Source organism: Somniosus microcephalus, chromosome 4, assembly GCF_052327205.1.
Source record: "Somniosus microcephalus isolate GS21.2 chromosome 4, FLI_Smic_1.0, whole genome shotgun sequence".
NCBI classification, from domain to species: domain Eukaryota; kingdom Metazoa; phylum Chordata; class Chondrichthyes; order Squaliformes; family Somniosidae; genus Somniosus; species Somniosus microcephalus.
The window spans coordinates 133561140-133575387 of NC_140990.1; positions in this window are offsets into that span (position 1 = coordinate 133561140).

The window sequence follows — 14248 nt, forward strand, 5'->3', positions numbered from 1 at the left end:
TTGGGAAAACTTTGAAAGACAGCAAAAAATAACAAAAAGATTGATTAAGAAAGGGAAGATAGATTATGAAAGTAAATTAGCCAAAAATATAAAAACAGATAGTAAGAGTTTTTATAGTTATATAAAAAGAAAAAGGGTGGCTAAAGTAAATGTTGGTCCCTTAGAGGATGAGACCGGGAAATTAAAGGTGGGAAATATGGAGATGGCAAAAACACTGAATGAATATTTTGTATCAGTCTTTACAGTAGAAGACACTAAGAATATCCCAACACTGGACAAACAGGGGGCTATAGGGGGGGAGGAGCTAAACACGATCAAAATCACTAAGGAAGTGGTACTCGGTAAAATAATGGGACTCAAGGCGGATAAATCACCTGGACCTGATGGCTTACATCCTAGGGTCTTGAGGGAAGTGGCGGTAGGGATTGTGGATGCATTGGTAATAATTTTCCAAAACTCCCTGGACTCAGCAAAGGTCCCCGCAGACTGGAAAACTGCTAATATAACGCCCTTATTTAAAAAGGGCAGTAGACAGAAGGCTGAAAACTATAGACCGGTTAGCCTAACATCTGTGGTAGGTAAAATATTGGAGTCCATTATTAAGGAGACAGTAACAGGACATTTGGATAATCATAATTTAATAGGACAAAGTCAGCATGGTTTTATGAAGGGGAAGTCATGTTTGACAAATTTGCTGGAGTTCTTTGAGGAAGTAACATATAGGGTGGATAAAGGGGAACCAGTGGATGTAGTGTATTTAGACTTCCAAAAGGCATTTGACAAGGTGCCACACAAAAGATTATTGCTTAAGATAAAAAATCACGGGATTGGGGGTAATATTCTGGCATGGATAGAGGATTGGCTATCTAACAGAAGGCAGAGAGTTGGGATAAATGGTTCATTCTCGGACTGGCAATCAGTAACTAGTGTTGTTCCACAGGGGTCAGTGCTGGGTCCCCAACTCTTTACAATCTATATTAACGATTTGGAGGAGGGGACCGAGTGTAACATATCAAAGTTTGCAGATGATACTAAGATGGGAGGGAAAGTAGTGAGTGAAGAGGACATAGAAAACCTGCAAGGGGACATAGACAGGCTAAGTAAGTGATTTGGCAGATGGAATACAATACTGGAAAGTGTGAGGTTATGCACTTTGGCAGGAAAAATCGTAGAGCAAGTTATTATCTTAATGGCAAGAAACTGGAAAGTACTGAAGTACAAAGGGATCTGGGGGTCCTGGTGCACGAAACTCAAAAGGTTAGTATGCAGGTGCAGCAAGTGATTAAGAAGGCCAATGGAATGTTGGCTTTCATTGCTAGGGGGATAGAATATAAAAATAGGGAGGTATTGCTTCAGTTGTACAAGGTATTGGTGAGACCGCACCTGGAATACTGCATACAGTTTTGGTGTCCATACTTAAGAAAAGACATACTTACTCTCGAGTCAGTACAAAGAAAGTTCACTCGGTTAACCCCGGGGATGAGGGGGTGGACATATGAGGAGAGGTTGAGTCGATTGGGACTCTACTCATTGGAGTTCAGAAGAATGAGAGGCGATCTTATTGAAACATATAAGATTGTGAAGGGTTTGGATCGGGTGGATGCGGGGAGGATGTACCCGATGATGGGTGAAACTAGAACTAGGGGGCATAGTCTTAGAATAAGGGGCTGCTCTTTCAAAACTGAGATGAGAAGGAACTACTTCACTCAGAGGGTGGTAGGTCCATGGAATATGCTGCCCCAAAAAGCTGTAGAAGCTACATCATTACATAAATTTAAAACAGAAATAGACAGTTTCCTAGAAGTAAAGGGAATAAAGGGTTATGGGGAGCGGGCAGGAATTTGGACATGAGTCTAGGTTCGGATCGGTCATGGTCCTGTGGGTAGCGGAGCAGGCCCAGGGGCCATGTAGCATGATCCTGTTCCTATTTTGTGTATCTAATTCTGTTAGATTCAGGAGATGGTTCTGTGATAGTAGATTGGCGGTTAGGATCAGATCAGCCATGATCTTATTGAATGGCGGAGTAGGCTTGAGGGGCCGATTGGCCTACTCCTGCTCCTATTTCTTATGTTCTTATGTTCTTATGTTTTCTCGCTACGAAGGCCAACATACCATTTGTCTTCTTAACCGCCTGCTGCACCTGCATGCTTACCTTCAGCGACTGGTGCACAAGGACACCCAGGTCTCGTTGCACTTCCCCTTCTCCCAATCTATTGCCATTCAGTTCATAATCTGCCTTCCTGTTTTTGCCACCAAAGTGGATAACCTCACATTTATCCACGTTATATTGCATCTGCCATGTTTCTGCCCAATCACCCAACCTGTCCAAATCATCCTGGAGTTTCTCGGCATCCTCCTCACAGCACACACGCCCACCCAGCTTTGTGTCGTCTGCAAATTTGGAGATATTACATCTAGTCCCCTTGTATAGATCATTAATATATATTGTGAATAGCTGGGGTCCAAGGACCGATCCCTGCGGTACCCCATTAGTCACTGCCTGCCACTCAGAAAAAGACTCGTTTATTCCAACTCTTTGCTTTCTGTCTGCCAACCAATTCCCTATCCAAGTCAATACCTTGCCCACAATCCCATGTGCCTTAACTTTGCACGCTAATCTCTTATGCGGGACCTTATCGAAAGCCTTCTGAAAGTCCCAATATACCACATCGACTGGTTCTCCCTTATCTATTTTACCAATTACATTCTCAAAAAATTCCAGTAGATTAGTCAAGCACGATTTACCTTTTGTAAATCCATGTTGACTTTGTCCGATCCTGTCACTGTTTTCCAAGTGATCTGCTATTACATCTTTTACAATGGACTCTAGCATTTTCCCCACTACCGATGTCAGGCTTATGTTATTCCCCATTTTCTCTCTATCACCTTTTTTGAACAGTGGGGTAATATTAGCTACCCTCCAATCCATGGGTACCATTCCAGATTCCATCGAATGTTGGAAGATGATCAGCAATGCATTTATTATTTCTAGGGCCACTTCCTTAAGTACCCTAGGATGTAGATTATCAGGCCCTGGGGATTTATTGGCCTTCAATCCCATCAATTTCCCTAACACCATTTCACTACAAATACTGATTTCATTCAGTTCCTCCCTCTCATCAGACCCTATGTTTCCTGACATCTCTGGGAGGTTATTTGTGTCCTCCTTTGTGAAGCCAGAACCGAAATATGTATTTAATTGGACTGCCACTTCTTTGTTCCCCTTATAAATTCCCCTGATTCTGACTGCAAGGGACCCACGCTTGACTTCACCAATCTTTTTCTCTTCACATATCTATAAAAGCTTTTACAGTCTGTTTTTGTGTTCCCTGAAAGCTTACTCTCATATTCTATTTTCCCCTTCTTAATTATCCCTTTGTCCTCCTTTGTTGAATCCTAAACTGCTCCCAATCCTCAGGTTTGCTGCTTTTTCTGGCCAATTTATATGTCTTCTTTTTGGATCTTATGCTATCCCTAATTTCCCTTGTTAGCCACGGTTGAGTCACCTGTTTTGTTTTATTTTTATGCCAAACTGGGATGAATAAATTCTGTAGTTCATCCATGCGGTCTTTGAATGTTTGCCATTGCCTATCCACCGTCAACCCTTTGAGTGACATTCCCCAATCAATCCTACCCAACTCGTGCCTCATATCATCATAGTTTCCTTTATTTAAATTCAGGACCCTAGTCTCTGAGTCAACTACTTCACTCTCCATCTTAATGAAGAATTCTATCATATTATGATTGCTCTGACCCAAGGGGCCTCGTACAACAAGATTGCTGATTAATCCTTTCTCGTTACATAATACCCAGTCTAAGATGGCCTGATCTCTGGTTGGTTCCTTGCCATATTGGTCCAGGAAACCATCCTGTAAACACTCCAGGAATTCCTCCTCCACAGTATTGTTACTAATTTGGTTAGCCCAATCTATATGTAGATTAAAGTCACCCATGATGACTGCTGTGCCCTTATTGCACACTTCTCTAATTTCCCATTTAATGCCATCCCCAACCTCCACATTACTGTTTGGAGGTCTATATACCACTCCCACTAACGTTTTCTGCCCCTTGGTATTTCTCAGTTCTACCCATACAGATTCCACATCATCAGAGCAAATATCCTTCCTTACAATTGTTTTAATCCCTTCTTTAACCAGCAATGCTACCCCACCTCCCTTTCCTTTTTGCCTATCTTTCCTGAATATTGAATACCCCTGGATGTTGAGTTCCCAGCCTTGGCCACCCTGGAGCCATATTTCCGTAATCCCAATCAAATCATATTTGTTTACCTCTATTTGCGCAGCTAATTCATCCACCTTATTACAAATGCTCCTTGCATTAAGACACAAAGCCTTCAGGCTTGTTTTTTTAATGCTCTTAGAGCTATTAGAATTATTATTTACTGTGGCCATGTTTGATTTACACCGTTGATTTCTCTGACTGTCACTTTTTTTTTCTCCTTCTTACATTTTGCTTTTATCCTTGTTTCTCTTTCCTCTGTCTCCCTGTTCAGGTTCCCAACCCCCAGCCATTTTAGTTTAAACCCTCCCCCAGAGCACTAGCAAAAACTCCCCCTAGGACATCGGTCCTGGCCCTGCCCAGGTGCAAACTGTCTGATTTGAACTGGTCCCACCTCCCCCAGAACCGGTTCCAATGTCCCAGGAATTTGAATCCCTCCCCCTGGCACCATTCCTCTAGCCACGTATTCATCTGAAATATCCTTCTATTTCTACTCTGACTAGCACGTGGCACTGGTAGCAATCCTGAGATTACTACCTTTGAGGTCCTATTTTTAATTTACCTCCTAACTCCCTATATTCAGCTTTTAGGACCTCATCCGTTTTTTTACCTATATCTTTGGTACCTATATGCACCATGACAACTGGCTGTTCACCCTCCCCTTCCAAAATGTTCTGCAGCCGCTCTGAGACATCCTTGATCCTTGCACCAGGGAGGCAACACACCATCCTGGAGTCTCATTTGTGGCCGCAGAAACGCCTAGCTATTCCCCTTACAGTAGAATCCCCTATTTCTATAGCCCTACCCCTCTTTTTCCTCCTGTCCTGTGCAGCAGAGCCACCCCCGGTGCCAGGAAGCTGGCTGCTGCTGCCTTCCTCTGATAAGCCATCCCCCCTAACAGTATTCAAAGTGGTATATCTGTTTGAGAGGGGGATGTCCACAGGGGACCCCTGCACTACCTGCCTGCGCCTACTACTCTCTCTGTTGGTCACCCCTTCCCTTTCTGCCTGTCCAACCTTTGCCTACGGTGTGACCAACTGCTTAAACATGATATCCACGTTGTCCTCAGCGTCGCGAATGGTCCAGTATGTATCCAATCGCAGCTCCAGCGCCACAATACGGTCTGCCAGTAGCTGCAGCTGGACACACTTCCTGCACACATTGTTGTCAGGGACACAGGAAGTGTCTCTGAGTTCCCACATAGCGCAGGAGGAGCATACCATGGGGCCGGGCTGTCCTGCCATGACTTACCCTTTAATTAATTGAATCTTCACATTCTCCCTTGTCATGCTCTCCCCTGCTGTCCATGTATTTAGTGTATGCCTCTTTCCTTACCCTCAATTTTTCCCTTATGTCTTTATTCATCCATGGTGTCTCAATAGTGTTTAGCCTGATCTTGTTTTTAGCAGAATATATTTACCTGCACTCTGTTGAACACCGGTTTAAATGTTTCCATTGCTGTTCTACATCATTGTTTGCCAATATTGTTGTCCATTTTATTTTCCCAAGTTGTATTATCAGCCTCTCCAAATCATCTTTTCTCCAATCTACTACCCTGGTCTTTGTCATACTTATATCCTTCTCAATTATTATCTCAAAGTGTATTATATTGTGGTCACTATTACCTAGATGTTCCCCTATTTTTACTTATCTTACCTGCTCTGGTTCATTCCCCATTACTAGATACAGTAGCGAATCCTCCCTTGTCGGGCATCTTACATACTGGGTTAGAAAGGAGTCCAGTACACATTGTAGGACCTCCATTTCCTTATCCCCGCTACCTACCTCTTCTGGCCAATTAAGCTTGGGGTATTTTAAATCCCCCATGATTATTATTCTGTTTGTTACTCATTTCCCTAATTTGTTTGCATATTTCTTCCTCCACCTCCTTTCCACTAGTAGGTGGTCTGTAGACTATCCCTATTAGTGTGATTGATCCTTTATTATCTTTTATCTCTATCCACATGGATTCTGTTTCTGTCTTACTGATAGCTGCGTCACTTTTCTCTATTGCCATTATGTTATCTCTGATAAGTACAGCTACTCCAGCTCCTCTTTTCCCTCTCCACCTTGTCTAAATATATTTAATCGCTAAATGTTTTCTGACTGTTTTCTAACTCGAGTTCAGGCCTGTCATTGTGAGGGAAACTTATGAGGCCTCATTTTTGGTGAGTCCACCTTGAGAGGCTGATAAAGGGTTCAATAAGCAGGCAACAAGCTTTTTTTAAAGTGGAAAGTGGTGAAAAATGCCAGTGTGGGTCAGTGAGCATAGGAATGCTGGGTGAGTGGGACTTGGTGCGAGTTACATAAGAACATAAGAATTAGGAGCAGGGGTGGGCCATCCAGACCCTTGAGCCTGCTCCGCCATTCGATATGATCATTGCCTGATCTTCGAGCTTAACTCCACTTAGCCCAGGATTTCCTGTGCGGCAGAACGTGCCCTATCAATGACCACAGGAGCCCAGTGCGCAGGTGCGGGACAGGACTGTGCTCTGAGCATGCTCAGTGTGAGCGGTGGTGACGGACTGAGGCGGACCAGGTGGCTCGGGAGGTGGGAGGAGATTGTGGGCACGGGGAAGGAATTGGACCCGCGGGTGGGCCGGGAAGCTCCATCAACACCTGGGGTAGGCCTCAGGCCCCGAATAAGAGCCCACGGACCCCGTGTTTGCCCCACGGTGACAGGCCCGGCCGCCCAGGTCAGCGGGGGTCACTGGCTGCCATCTTGGACAGGGCAGGATCACGACGCATGCGCGACCATCTTGGTATAGAAGCAGAGAGTGGGCGAGGCTTCAGGGTCCCTGTTCCCAACCGGGTCCCAGTGCCTGGGAGATGGAGCATCCTGGGCAACAGCCTTTTCAGCACCTTCACCCACTCCCAGGCCGCATGTGATGTTTGCAGCCTAGAGCAGTCGATGGGCCAGGTATATATTCAGTGTGTGAGGTTGCAGCCCCTGGAGAGTTACCTGAAGGGACAGCTCCTCAACTATGAATGTCAGTCATGGCTCAGTTAGTAGCACCCTCGCCTCTGAGACAGAAAGTTAGGGTTTAAGTCCCACTCTGGAGACTTGAGCACAAAAATCTAGGCTGACACTCCAGTGCAGTGCTGAGGGAGTGCTGCAGGTCTTTTGGATGAGACATTAAACCGAGGCCCCGTCTGCTTCTCGTGGGTATAAAAGATCCCATGGCACTATTTTGCATAAAAGCAGGGGAGTTATCCCTGGTATACTAGCCAATATTTATCCCTCACTCAACATCACAAAAAAAGATAATCTGGTCATTATCGTATTGCTGTTTGTGGGAGCTTGCTGTGCACAAATTGGCTCTCATGTCTCTGACATTACAAGTACTTCATTGCACTTTGGGACGTCCGGTGGTTGTGAAAGGTGCTATATAAATGCAAGTCTTTCTTTTCTTTCTGTTGGTTAGTCTTTAGTCCCACACTCCTAATCTTTGACCGCGGCGGGGTGGGGAAGGATGGGGGTGGGTGTGGGTAAGTTGGGGGATTGCTACTTGGGTCTGCTCTTGTGTCTGTCTAAAACAGCAATTTGCAGTTCCAGTATAGGCGGGACCCATGGGGCGGTCGCTCTGGCTGCCGCCCTCTCTTATCCGTGTCCATGTGGCCCAGGAGAGGGAGCACACGGTGTCCACTGGTACGCTTGATACCTTCCCAGACTGGTGGGCACCGCTGGTTAACCAGGCGATAATTGATCCTCACATTCACATTCTGATATTATTATTATTTGTGTCGCTGTATTGTACAGTTATTATGGTATGTTTCATACTTGTGGTGCACTAGGGCCCTTACCTTAACTTGTTCCCATCTGGTGACACTGGGGCAACTTAGTGTCACCTTTACAGGTAGTGAAAAAGGCCCAATCTCAATCGGTGAGCAAAAAATAAATTTTCTCTTCACCAATTGGGGCTTTCAATGGCGGTATGTTGCCCCAGAATTCCTGGTGGTGGAGAATGTGACCTATCAATGACGACAGGCCCAGCCGCCCGGGTGAGCGGGGTCACTGGCAGCCATCTTGGACAAGGATGGATCACGGAGCATGCGTGGCCATCTTGGTACAGGAACAGAAAGTGGGCAGGACTTCAGGGTCCCAGTGACCAGGAGAGACAATCACTGACTCATTGATTTTACTCTCACTCTGCACAAAGCGGGTGTAGAACTGAACCCAGCCAGAGGAGAGGGAGGGAGAAAACTGGGAGTGGGGGAGAAAATGTTGGAGATGGTGCGATGGGTTTGGATTTCAGCACTGAGAGGAGGGAGAGTGTGTGGGACGGGGATTTACAGCATTGGGGAAACAATAGAGGAAAGAATGTTCCATATTTCTGTCCTGTATTTACAGTGATGACTTTTGTAAACTCCTTTTACAGGGTATTAGAAGGGGAGGATTTGCAGACGGGAAACTCAAACCAAAGTTCACGTCAAGATCTGACGGAGTCACTCGATTAATCAGGACCTGAGTATCATCGGCCTTTGAATGTGGCAGGAGAACTGTTTGTCTGTTCCATCAGTGGGCAAAGATTTCAAACATCAGTGTGACTGGAAAAGCACTGAGACACACACACCCGAGTGAGAGTGTTCCTGTGCACTGACAGTGGAAAGAGCTTTAACCAGTTACACAGCCTGAAAAAACATCGCACCATTCGCAGTGGGGAGAAACTGTACACGAGTTCTGTGTGTGATGAGGCTTCAACTGATCGTCCAACCTGGAGAGACACAAGGACACCCGCACCACGGAGAAAGCAGGGAAATGTGGGGACTGTGGAAAGCGATTCAGTTACCCATCTGAACTGGAAATTCATCAACGCAGTCACACCGGGGAGAGGCCGTTCACCTGCCCCATGTGTGGGAAGGGATTCCCTCAGCCATCCCACCTGCTGACACACCAGCGAGTTCACACTGGGGAGAGACCATTCACCTGCTCAGTGTGTGGGAAGGGATTCACTCAGTCATCCAGCCTGCTGACACACCAGCTTGTTCACACTGATAAGAGACTTTACAAATGTTCTGACTGTGAGAAGAGCTTTAAAAGCAAACAGCACCTGCTGAGACACCAGCGAGTTCACACTGGGGAGAGCCCGTTTACCTGCTCTGAGTGTGGGAAGGGATTCACTTGGTCATCCAATCTGCTAACACACCAGCGAGTTCACAAGTGACTGCAGGGGTTGGATTCTCCTGTTATTGCTGCTGTTAATCACATCCCGGACTGAACCATGTTCATTCTGATAGTTGGAGTTTGTTTCTGCTGAAGTGAGTAACCCCTATAACTGGGCTGGAGTTTAATATTCGGGATTAATGTCAAACACTCAGTGAATCGGTTGCTTGATGTCGCTGAGATAAGAGGAGACTAATTGATGTCCTGTTACCGACTGCTCCATTTCTGGGCCTTTTCTCCTTTCTAAGTCTGGATAATTTCAGTTCTCATACCTTCTGTTACTCTCAAGTCCCAGCTCTCCAGGCCTTCCAGAGTGCGTGTAATAGAAAATGACTGAACATTTGTCCCAGTATAACTTTTGCTGTTATGAAATCAAAAAGACTTGAATTTCTATCCCACCTTTCACAGCCTCAGGACGTCCCAAACACTTTACAGACAATGAAATACTTTTGAAGTGTTGTCACTGTTAGAATGTAGGAAACGCGGCTGCCAATCTGTGCACAGCAAGACCCCACAAACAGCATGATGGTATTGAGCAGATAATCTATTTTCCTGATGTTGATTGAGGATGGAAGGGGATGTGTAAAGAGATGGTCTGTGTATGGAGGTGTGAAACATGGAAACGGTGTCTGTGTGATAGTGACACAGCCTTGTGGTGACAGTCAGATCAATGCACAGATATCTCAGGTTTGAGCAGGGCCAGATCACGAGTGCAGTAAACAGGTTCAGTATAACTCTCGCCAGTGTAGCTGCAGCTTGTTACAACAGACCTGGGGAGAAGAGAGCTCTGAATCCACTGTATTTTCCCTGTCTCCGGACAGGTAACTATAATCTGTCTGTATTTTTACAATGCTGTTAATAAAGTCAGTAAAAGACATTCTGTTGTTGTGAGCTTGATTATCTGGTGTCTGAAACTACAAGACTCAATTTTTAGAGTCAACAAGATGAACAAGTGAACACAGCACGGCCCAATCTCCAACCCCTCGCCCCAACTCCTCTTTCACCCCTACTCTCCAACCCCCTCGCCCCAACTCCTTTTTCACCCCTACTCTCCAACCCCCCTCACCCCAACTCCTCGTTCACCCCTACTCTCCAACCACTCTCACCCCAACTCCTCTTTCACCCCTACTCTCCAACCCCCCTCACCCCAACTCCTCTTTCATCCCAAAACTCCAACCCCCTCACCCCAACTCCTCTTTCACCCCTACTCTCCAACCCCTCACCCCAACTCCTCTTTCACCCCTACTCTCCAACCCCTCACCCCAACTCCTCTTTCACCCCTACTCTCCAACCCCCCATCACCCCAACTCCTCTTTCACCCCTACTCTCCAACCCCCCCACCCCAACTCCTCGTTCACCCCTAAACTCCAACACCCCTCACCCCAACTCCTCTTTCACCCCTACTCTCCAACCCCCCTCACCCCAACTCCTCTTTCATCCCTAAACTCCAACACCCCTCACCCCAACTCCTCTTTCACCACTACTCTCCAACCCCTCACCCCAACTCCTCTTTCACCCCTACTCTCCAACCCCTCACCCCAACTCCTCTTTCACCCCTACTCTCCAACTCCTCACCCCAACTCTTTCTCCCCTACTCTCCAACCCCCCATCACCCCAACTCCTCTTTCACCCCTACTCTCCAACCCCCCCACCCCAACTCCTCTTTCACCCCTACTCTCCAACCCCTCACCCCAACTCCTCTTTCACCCCTACTCTCCAACCCCTCACCCCAACTCCTCTTTCACCCCTACTCTCCAACTCCTCACCCCAACTCCTCTTTCTCCCCTACTCTCCAACCCCCCCACCCCAACTCCTCTTTCACCCCTACTCTCCAACCTCTCACCCCAACTCCTCTTTCACCCCTACTCTCCAACCCCTCACCCCAACTCCTCTTTCACCCCTACTCTCCAACTCCTCACCCCAACTCCTCTTTCTCCCCTACTCTCCAACCCCCCACCACCCCAACTCTTCTTTCACCCCTACTCTCCAACACCCCTCACCCCAACTCCTCTTTCACCCCTACTCTCCAAAACCCTCACCCCAACTCCTCTTTCACCCCTACTCTCCAACCCCCCTCACCCCAACTCCTCTTTCACCCCTACTCTCCAACACCCCTCACCCCAACTCCTCTTTCACCCCTACTCTCCAAAACCCTCACCTCAACTCCTTTCACCCCTACTCTCCAACCCCCCTCACCCCAACTCCTCTTTCACCCCTACTCTCCAACCCCTCACCCCAACTCCTCTTTCACCCCTACTCTCCAAAACCCCCTCACCTTTACTCCTCTTTCACCCTTACTCTCCAAAGCCCTCACCTCAACTCCTTTCACCCCTACTCTCCAACCCCTCACCCCAACTTCTCTTTCACCCCAACTCTCCAAAACCCTGACCTCAACTCCTTTCACCCCTACTCTCCAACCCCCCTCACCCCAACTCCTCATTCATCCCTACTGTCCAACCCCCCTCACCCCAACTCCTCTTTCTCCCCTACTCTCCAACCCCCCATCACCCCAACTCCTCTTTCACCCGTACTGTCCAACCCCCATCACCCCAACTCCTCTTTCACCCCTACTCTCCAACCCCTTCTCATCTTCCATTCACTTCAATTGAAAGGACCCGACAGTTTGGACCAGTCAGGATTTGAAAGATTTTACAACAAATTCTAGATGTTCTTAGAATTGGGATCTTTCTCTATTCTGTCCACTCGAGTTAGAAAACAGACTATCTCCTGTGAATATAGAGCTGGGATACTGGGCCGTGATGTGTTCACTTGTTCATCTTGTTGACTCTAAACCTTTGCCAACTATTTAATGTGATCTGTTTACTTGTTCACTTGCTGAGTGGATTCAAATTTAAATTGAAAGCAGGTTTGCAGGCGTGATGCTCTATTCACACATCGAAGGTGAGAGAGATGCTGTGGGACACACGCTAAGTCCAGTAGCTGAAAGTCATTAACAGTGTTCAGTGATCCCGGGCGTGTTACCGAGACCTTCCCTGGATATCAAGGCTAGGAGAGGCACTCTGGAAGGTATGGGAAGCTGGGACTTGTCCATGAGAGTAACCAAAGATACGAGATCTGAAATAATCCCGAGTTAGAAAGGAGAAAACACCCAAAAATGGAACAGTCAGTAACAAGACATCAATTAGTCTCCTCTTATATAAAATAGGAGCAGGAGTAGGCCATTTGGCCCTTCGAGCCTGGCCCGCCAATCAATAAGATCATTGCTGATCTTCAACCTCAACTCCACCGGCCTGTACTATCCCCATATCTCTTGATTCCCTTAATATTCAAAAATCTATTGATCTCTGTCTTGAATATACTCAATGACTGAGCCTCCACAGCCCTCTGGGGTAGAGAATTCCAAAGATTCACCACCCTCTGAGTGAAGAAATTTCTCCACATCTCAGTCTTCAATGGCCGAACCCTTATGCTGAGACTGTGACCCCTAGTTCTAGATTCCACAGCCAGGGGAAACATCCTCCCTGCATCTACCCTGTCAAGCCCTGTAAGAATTTTGTATGTTTCAATGAGATCACCTCTCATTATTCTAAAATATAATCTCAGAGACATCAAATATCGAAACACTGTTATTTGAAATTTCAAAATATTAAACTCCAGCCTGGTTATAGAGGTTATTAACATCACCAGAAACAAGCTCCAACTGTTGCAATGAACATGGTTCAGTCCTGGATGTGATTAACAGCAGGAATAACAGCAGAATTCAACCTTTGCAGTCACTTGTGAACTCGCTGGTGTCTCAGCAGGCTGGATGACTGAGTGAATCTCTTCCCACGCACGGAGCAGGTGAACAGTCTCTCCCCAGTATGAACTCGCTGGTGTGTCAGCAGTCTGGATGAGGGAGTGAATCACTACCCACAGTCAGATCAGGTGACTGACCTCTCCTTGGTGTGAGTACTTTGGTGCGTTAGCAGGTGGGATGACAATGAATCCCTTCCCACACTCAGAGCAGGTGAACAGGCTCTCCCCACTGTGAACTTGCTGGTGTTTTAGCAGGCTGGATGAATCAGTGAATCTTTTCCCACACACGGAGCAAGTGAACGGGCCCTCCCCAGTGAGTACGTTGGTGTGCCGTGAAGCCGGATGACTGAGCGAATCCCTGCCCACATTCAGAGCAGGTGAATGGCCTCTCCCCAGTGTGAACTCGCTGGTGAGTTAGAAGGTTGGCTGACTGAGTGAATCATTTCCCACACACGGGGCAGGTGAACTGTCTCTCCCTGGTGTGACTGCGATGATGAATTTCCAGCTGGGACGGGTAAATGAAGCAATTTCCACAGTCCCCACATTTCCCTGCTTTCGCCATGGTGTGGGTATCCTTGTGTCTCACCAGGTTGGACGATCAGTTGCAGCCTCGTCCACACACAGAAAACGTGTACGGTTTCTTCCCGCTGTGAATGCTGCAATGTTTTTTCTGGCTGTGTAACTGGTTAAAGCTCTTTCCACACTCAGTGCAGTGGAACACTCTCACTCAGGTGTGCATCTCTCGAAGCTTTTCCAGTCACGCTGATCTTTGAAATCTTTTCCCACAGACAGAACAGACAAACATTTCTCCTTCCACATTCAAAGTCTGATGATATTCAGGGCCTGAGGAATCGAGTGAATCCGTCAGATCTTGACATGATGTTTGGTTTGAGTTTCCTGTCTGCAAATGCTCCCCTTCTAATACCCTGAAAAAGGGGTTTACAAAACTCATCACTGGAAGTACAGGACAGAAATTCAGAACAAATGATTCTCGTTTCTATGGAACATTATTTCCTCTCTTGTTCCTCCAAAGCTGTAAAACCCCATCCCACATATTGTCCCTCCTCCCTGTGCTAAAATGCAAAA